Source organism: Cryptomeria japonica, chromosome 3, assembly GCF_030272615.1.
Source record: "Cryptomeria japonica chromosome 3, Sugi_1.0, whole genome shotgun sequence".
In the NCBI taxonomy this organism is placed as follows: Eukaryota; Viridiplantae; Streptophyta; class Pinopsida; order Cupressales; family Cupressaceae; genus Cryptomeria; species Cryptomeria japonica.
This window is the reverse complement of record NC_081407.1, coordinates 120,899,722-120,908,491: the sequence shown is the minus strand read 5'-3', so window position 1 is coordinate 120,908,491 and position 8,770 is coordinate 120,899,722.

The window sequence follows — 8,770 nt, the reverse complement described above, 5'->3', positions numbered from 1 at the left end:
TAGACCATTAATTAAATAAATAAATCATATTTGTTTAATTAAATCTTCTCTCACATTTAAATAAATTAATATTTATTTAAAACCCCCAAAATCCCATCTCTCACATTTAAATAAATTAATATTTATTTAAATCACCTTTATCCTCCACCCACTTGCATTTTCCTACAAATGCAAGTTGTGCAACTATTTTAAATAAATTATTTATTTAAAATCTTATTTATCCTCGCCCGCTTGAAACCTTTAATGGTTTCCCTTAAAGTCTTCAAACTTAATGGCTTCCCTTAAAGTCTTCTTAAGACTTTAATGGTTTCCCTTAAAGTCTTCAAACTTAATGGCTTCCTTCTAGAGTCTTCTTAAGCCTTTAAAGGTTTCCCTTAAAGTCTTCAAGCATTTAATGTTTTATCTTCCTTTTTCTCATTGAAATAAATTAATATTTATTTGAAATGCAAATTACACCATTTAATTGAAATAAATGATTTTATTTTAATTGAAAATCCCAAAATTCCCCCCACTTGCATTCTCCTACAAAATCCACTTGCATGCCCAAATCTCTTCTAGATTCTTCTAACTCCTTCTAATTAGCCTAATCCATCCCCTAAATATTGTCACATTCCTAAGCAACTTGGAGTCACTTCTCAAAGCCCTCAAAGTCTTTGAAAGGCATGTAAGGCTTTATGTCTTCAAATTGTTAACCTCTAAAGTCTTCCAAACCATTAAAGGCTTTTAAATAACCATTTATGGTTAACTCACCTTTTACCTTTGGTTAGAGACTTTCCTCTAACTTAACCATCCTTTTGACTCATAGGTCTCTTCAAAGCATTTATTTCTTTGACTAAGGTAACCATTTAACCCTTGCACATTCATTTATCCCTTGGATAAAAGGAATATCCATTAACCTAACCCTAACCCAACCCCCTAGGGTAACCATCATGTCCCCTCAAGCATTTAATGCTCCTTATCTCTCCTCTCAAGCCTCCTCATGGTGACACTTGTCAACATGGGATTGGGTTGAAAGTCTCACATGGATTGAATATCTTTCAATCCTAACCCTTGTTAAGATTGTTCAATCTTAACCCTTCATCTCCCCATTTCTTCTATAAATAGAACCCTTCTCCTCAAGCAAAGAAAGAAGCATTAGAGTATTGTTGTTATACTGGTATTAGCATAGAGCTTTTTTCATAGCATCACTATCTACACTTGCATAGCATTTATTTATCATTTTCAACCATCTTGAATCTCCATATGGCATCCATGGCTAGTGCTAACAACTGAGAGCTACACTCATGTGGAACTTGGAGAGGAGAGGAACAAGGGAGGAGCAACTATGAGCATCTTGATTAGCATTTGGAGGAATATAGTTTATCTATTCTATGTTTGTATGCTTTCTATGTCATGCTTAATATCTCTCTTGATATGCCTGTTTAGGATAATCTTTTGTTGCTAACACTAATGTTTGTTTCTTGTGCTCTTGTGTGTGTTGCCATCAAATAGATTTTCTAATCCTTTTTGCAAAGCATCAGTATGTAATTAGGGTTATTTTAAATCTCGAGTTTTATTATAAATAGATGCTTCTCTTAATGATATTTAGATATGTTGACATCTTGATACCATGGAGGACTCTTGGAGTCTTTGGTTGAGGTGATAGTTATAATTTTTTATTTTGAGAAAAATGATCCTTGTTTATAAGATGGATTTTACTATGCTATGGTGGAATCTTAATTGTGAATTATAGTTTTAACATGACACATGAGCTCTTGGGATAATTTTTTTCATTTGAGACATATGATATTATTTTGAGGATATGTAAATCATGACATTATAGACAGTTCTTAGTTATAGAGTTGAACCTTTAGTGGTAATTTGTGGTAATCTAATTGATGAGTGGTGTAATCATTTTACTTATGATCTTCTAGTTATAACAATGTTTTATTGGTGTTTGGTTGGAAACAAATGATCAATTATACACCTATTTAAGATTTAGGCAAGTCTTAAAATTTCTTATTCTCAGAGATCATGTGTTGAGATTATTGCAATTTTATAATGTTTCAGAAGGAAGATCGAGGAGCCTACACAAAGAGTTGTACACGATTTTAACATGGATATATTAAGGATATTATTCTTAAATTATTAATTGTGGTTTTGTGAATCTAAGAGGAGAATTCTCATTTTCGATCAACAATGAATCATTCAATAAGTATTTCCCACCTTGTTCTCAAATGTACTTTGTTTCATTCTTTGTTTTCTCATGGAAACTAGTATTGTGCTATGGATGTTAGTTTTAGAGGGATTATTTGATGAATTTTTGGAATGGATTATTTTCCTTTGTCTTCTCATGGGAAGGAGTCTTTATTAATGGATGTTATTTCTAGGGGGCTGATTTGAGGATTGTAGAGGATGGTTTTAGGTTTATTCCTTTATTGTGGGAATGAATACTTGGTTTATCTTCCTTTGATTTGAGAGGATTACATCATAGTTGGTCTATTGATTCAAATTACATGTTTTACCTTTGAGTTGAAAAATTAGATGTTGATAAGGTTTTTCTATTTGGGGTTTTGTGAGATGTATGGAGACTAGTGGCGAGAGAGTTATGCTATAGAAATTTAGTTTTTAGGTTTGCATATGATTATGAATGTTCACTAGTAATTTAGATGATATTGATGACATTATCCATACAATTTTATATGAGTTATACTAGTGGAATTTTGGATGCCTTTATTCATTCTAGATTTGGGATTAGCTACGTAGCGAGAGTTCTAGTTTGTTTATCTTTCCTTTAGTAGATATTTTTATTATATTGTAGTAGTGAGGGTCTTAAGATTTTTTATCATATGATTGTGTTGTTACTTTTGAGGACTTATTTATGTAGGATAGTGCATATATATGAACTTGTGATCAAGATTTATATTAGGTTGGATATGTTGATGGCTTAAGGTCTACCTATTATGAAAAGTATACTTTGAATTTGAGATATGGTTAGTTGGATGTGCTAGCTTAACTAGTTGTGGTTGCTATTATAGTTATGGTGAATAGTTCCTATCAACTACTGAAGCCTATTTGTTACCGTTTGATTGGTTTTTGTGTTTGGATACCAAGGTTTAGGTAAATTCATGCTTCGATTTGACTGCTAAAGTGAAATCTCCTTAGATTGGATCTTATATTTTGTGCATTGGTTTGGTGGATGATGAGAGGATTTTTGTTTGAGATGGTGGTAACTTGGTTAGTGTTGTAGGTATTTTTTTGGAGGGTGTGGAACTTGGATGTCTTGATGGAACATGTTAGCTATAGGAATTCTTCTCTTGATGATTGAGTTTACTTTTGACCCATTATGAAATGTATACAGGTGGAAGAATGTTCAAAAAGGTGATTTGTACACCTTGCATGATTCTTATAATGTACAATATTTAATCATGAAGCGTTTGAAAACTATAGGGATGTGTGCATCACATAGGTTAAGTATTCTTGGGGTCCTTTGTATGTTATATGTAATACTAAAATAAATATTTAATGTGGGTTGCACATTAAAAATATTTAATATTGAGAAAAAACTAGTACCAAATAAAAAAACTTAATACCAAAAGGTAAAACTTAGGATCAAAAAGTAAATGAGGGGGACATAGTTTTGTAAGTTCATAGTATTAGGGACATATGGTTTATGCAATACCACTTGGTAGTTTTGTGCAAGCTTATTTCTATATTAAAGCATGAGTAGTTGTTGAGGTTGGTTGTCATGACTTATTCTAAGGTTGATTAGGCATCTCTTGTAGGTGTGTATGTGAGGAGAGAATGTGTAGTTACATGATTTTCATTTTCTTGTTCACATGGAGTACATTTTGAGAGCTTGATGATTCATAAGACTTGCATAGAGACTCTATGTGCTGGTTAACAATGTGTCACCTTATAAAATAGCTCAATAATGACTCACCCAATGAGAAAAGATGACAAACTACACACAAAAGTTGGAGAGATCACCAATGGAATGGTGATCTTTCTCTACATTTGAGAGGGGCAACTCCCTTGTAAGATATAATTTAGAGTTTTTCACTTGGTACAATTTTTATTGGAAAGTAGGAAAAACAATTACAAAAAAGAAAAGAGAGAAATTCCAGATAGAAGAAGTAAGAAAACCACCCATGATCATCAAGGATAAACTTAGAGTGAAATTTAATTAGGAACAAATAATAACTCAAAGCTCAATAATTCAGACTCAAGATAACATTGGTAAAATAAGGGGTTGTCATTTACCAACATACAAATAGGTTATATATTTAACATATGAGAAACACATGACGAGCTTAGAACACAAAGTTTTTGTTAAGTGCACATCCAACTAAATCTAACAAAAATGTATTGAAGGAATATTACAAGATTAAACATAAGAAAAACTTGCAATCACATAAAGATATGTTGACAAGATAGACAATCTCACTATTACAAATAAAAGAGTACCACATTTTCCCTCCCTAAAAGATCTCAAGAGTATCTAGAAGATGATCTCCTTACAATTGAAGGTATTGAATTTATCGTCTTTCCCGCTCCTATTGATTCTTGAAAATTGGTTAAAATAAAATGAATAAATCTCTTCACCTTCTCATACACATATTATTTAACTCATTAAATGACTTAAAATACTATGACTATGAACTTTATAATAAAACAATTAGGCCATGTTTAACAAACCAAATATAATTGCTAACTTTTAACTATGGTGGCAAATAAATAATTATTCTTCCTTAGATCTTTCACAATATTAGGTAGATGTTTTGAATGTATAAACACCTTATCGCCTTCATTTTCCAAGTCCATTTCTCTATCTTTGCATTTGTTTCATATGTCTATGGATGTGATTTGTCTCCTACAATCTACATTTACTTTAAGTTTCTTCAATAAATACTCTCTATGTATTGGTTTCTATTTATAGTAAGCCATGAGACCATCTCCCTTTGTTCAATTCATGAGTGGAAACATAAGATTTGAAGCCTTTAAAATTTCATTTTATGTTTTTGTTTTTGGGACAAAAAGTCACTTGGCTATTTAGATAGTTAGCAAACTCTATTAGCCACAATTATTATTTACAAAGTGTTGATTGATAATCTATATAGTTTGAAAACTTAGGAGCTCACCAAACTCAATATACTTCAAACCTTTTCCTTACTTTGTTGATGAGAACATGAGTTTGTTAAATAGCATTTCATCTAACAAAGTGGTTCAAGAATTTTAATTTAGCTGTTGACAAAAGGTGCTTTCAAAAGTTAAATCTAGTCATACATCTTTTCTTTGAAACTTTTGACTCAATGTTGTTTAGTCAAAAAGTAAAATTTCAAAACTTGACTTGATGTGTCAACAAACTCACCTTCAACAATTAAGATGGTTAGCGAATCATATGAAATGTTGAAAAGACTTATTTTTGGCCAATTTGAGAGTTTGCAAACTTAATAACAAACCGAAAAAAAAACCTTTTAACCTAGCTTTTTTTTGCTTTATCATCAAAAATACAAGTTGTTGAACCATCTTTTAGCTCAATGAAGTAGTTCTAAATTCTTTAAATTTGCTAATTTGTGAATTTTCAAGTTTGACAATCATTGAGTTAGTGAGCCTCAAAAGTCACCAATGACAACATAATCAACACTTTGAATAATTTTCAAATTTAATGTACTTCAAACCTTTGCCTTACTTTGTTGGTCAAAACATGAGTTCATGAACTAGCATTTCACTCGATGAACCAAAGGCTCTTTCAAAAACTAACACAGTTATAAATCTTTTCTTTGAAACTCTTAACTCAATTTTCTTTCATCTAAAAGTAGAGTTTCAAAAATTGGAGATGTATCGACAAGGTCACCTTCAACCATTAATGTGTAGTTAGCGAATCATATGAATTGCCAAAAAGACTTACTGTTGACCACTTTAGGAGTTTGCAAACTTAAGAATTGACCAAAAGAAACATTTTCTCCTCCTATTTCTTTGCTTATCAACAAAAATGCAAGTTTTTGAACCATATTTTAGCCCAATGATGTAGTTTGAAATTACTTTTTTTTTTTTTAGCAAAGCCACTAGTTTGTGAATTTGCAAGTTTAACAATCATTGAGTTAGTAAACCTCAAAATTCATTGATGAAAACATAATCAAGGCACTTTAAATAGTTAGAGAACTGCAATATTGACTAATGAAGTGGTTTTGGAAACTTTTAAGATCATTGATTAGGAATACATGTATCAACCAATTATGAAATTGAGGACCAATAATGATCCTACCAACACTTCAATTATTTCTTGGATCGCCATGTTGACCTATAATGACTTGCTTCATCCAAAGACACTTGAATAATGAAGATAATCATAGAAAAGTTTAAAATAAGGTGAGTTTAAAAATGAAAGTACCAATATGAAGTTATTGTAATCATTCTTTGCGAGATAATATATTAAGTTTGTGAGTTCTTTTGGAGGCTAGGTTTTTCCTTCATGAGAGTTTTTTCAAAGTATGTTTGGAGTTATATTAATGATATGTTTGTCTATTCTTTTGCACTATTTATTCTAAATACTTGTTTGCATATTTCTCTCTCTAGGGGTTATGTGAAAATAGTTTATTATGATTGCAAATTTCCTTTAACAATATCAATATTTTAAAATTACTTTGAGTTTGCATATGAAATTCACCATATTTTGTATCCATTACAAATACTTAGATAGATCAAGACCAAATGAAAATAATAATATATATACAAGGATAGGGATCCACATTCTCTCTTTATTATTTTTGTAATTGTTCATTTATCTTGTATAGTAGCTAATTATATATTTTGATGAATCAAAATTGATTGATACACAACATTATTTAGAAAAAAAAATGAACACGACACTTCCAATAATAATAATACCTTAAACCATAAAATACAAAATCATTTTTGATTGTTAATAATAAATGACATAAAATGCTAACACACATCAACAAGTCATACTAAAAATCTAGAAAGGTGATTATTATGAAATTTGGAAGTTGACATTCTTACTTATTTAGCCTTTTACAAATTAGTGGAAGAAATAATAAATGTAACCATTTTTTTTCAATTATGAACAAAAATAATAAGTATAACCATTGGATAAAAGTGTTACCTCAAGTTAATTACATTATTGAGTTGAGATTGATAAATTTCAATGATAAAGAGTTTGTTAGGATGTGATAAATTATGTTTGTTTCTTCGAGGCAGTCAGTGGTTGTTTTTTATGTAGACCATGATTAATATTTGGAATCTAGGTTTTGAAAGTGGATTCACATTGTTTGAACAATTATAAATCTTTACAATAATGTGTGTTCTATTATTAGATGAGGCTTTAACCAAATTTGATATTTATTGTGTGTTTTAGTCCTGTACTCTTTAGTATTTGTGAATCTATAGGTGAGCAGTGTTGAGAAGTACCTTACAAAGACTACAAGTGTACAAAGAAAAATTATTAAACTTCGTTTATAACTAATCAATCCTCATTATCGAAGAATAGGTTATGATTCATACCATGTAGAAATGCAAGATGGCTAGATGATGAAGCAATTGTGTAAATATACTTGTATAAGCGTTGATGCAATGCAAAAATGATTCTAATTACTATGTATTTGATGACTCTTTAATCCCCTTGACGATTATTAATGATCTAGGTCTTGTTTTGAAATACAAGATCCATGTTATTTAATTCAAAGTGTTGGGTGTACAAGCCAACAAGTAAGGATTATATTCTTTGAAAGGTTTGACTTTGGAAAGAAAATCAATATTTTAAATTAGGAGGATTAGGCCATGTAGGTGATCTTGTCGAGTTGATAGATCCATGCTTGCAATCTAGTCTAGGGTAACAAAACATATTGAGATGGAACAATCCTATTCTATAATGGTTAATTGCACATATCAAGTTTAAAGTTAGGGTCATCCAATACATAAAACACGACAAGATATATAAAAATATATATTTATGACTAGATCAAAAAATATAAAACAAAAAATAAAATGACAAGGTATACACTTTTATTTTTTACAATATTAATAATTTACAAGGTTAGTACAGTCTTTGCTATGAAGGTCAACATTCAATTCAAAAGCATGCTCTTATTATGCTTAATGTTGCTTAACCATGGACTTGGTTGAAAATTTGATTTCTTTATCTTCTTTAATACATGCTTGTTCTAGTGATAGCTAATACATAAAAATATGAAGTCATGTATTGGAGATTGAGCATTAGAATTTAATTGATTTAAATGCAAGAGAAATGCCATCTATCTAGGTTGGAGTAAATAATTTTTAATATAAAGGAAGAAAAAATATCAACACAACTAATTATGAAGCAAGTTTGTCGGTATTAAAAGGATTCATGGTACACCATCTCTAGGGGCACACCAACTCTCAAGACTCAAGAAAATTTAGATGGAATGACAATAGTCAATCAATAAGAGAGGAGAAACCCTCCAAACCTTATATATATGCCATACACACTTGTTCCCTTGAAGATTGTACATGTGTTGAGTTTCAAAAGTAATATTTTCTGTTATGTTACAAAAGCAAAAAAACACTACTAGTGGGAATCAAGAATCAAGAATAAGTGAGGCATTATAGTCAACATTCACAAAATCACTAGTTTCTACTCATGTCCTATATAGGGCAATCCTAGTTATTTCTAGTATCAACCTTGATGTCATTCCAATTAGAAGTTGGTTATCCAAAAATCAATAGCTTAACTTCCTTCCCTTTCAGTTTGGTTCCACAAATCTTACTTTCTCTGAAAGATTCTAATTTC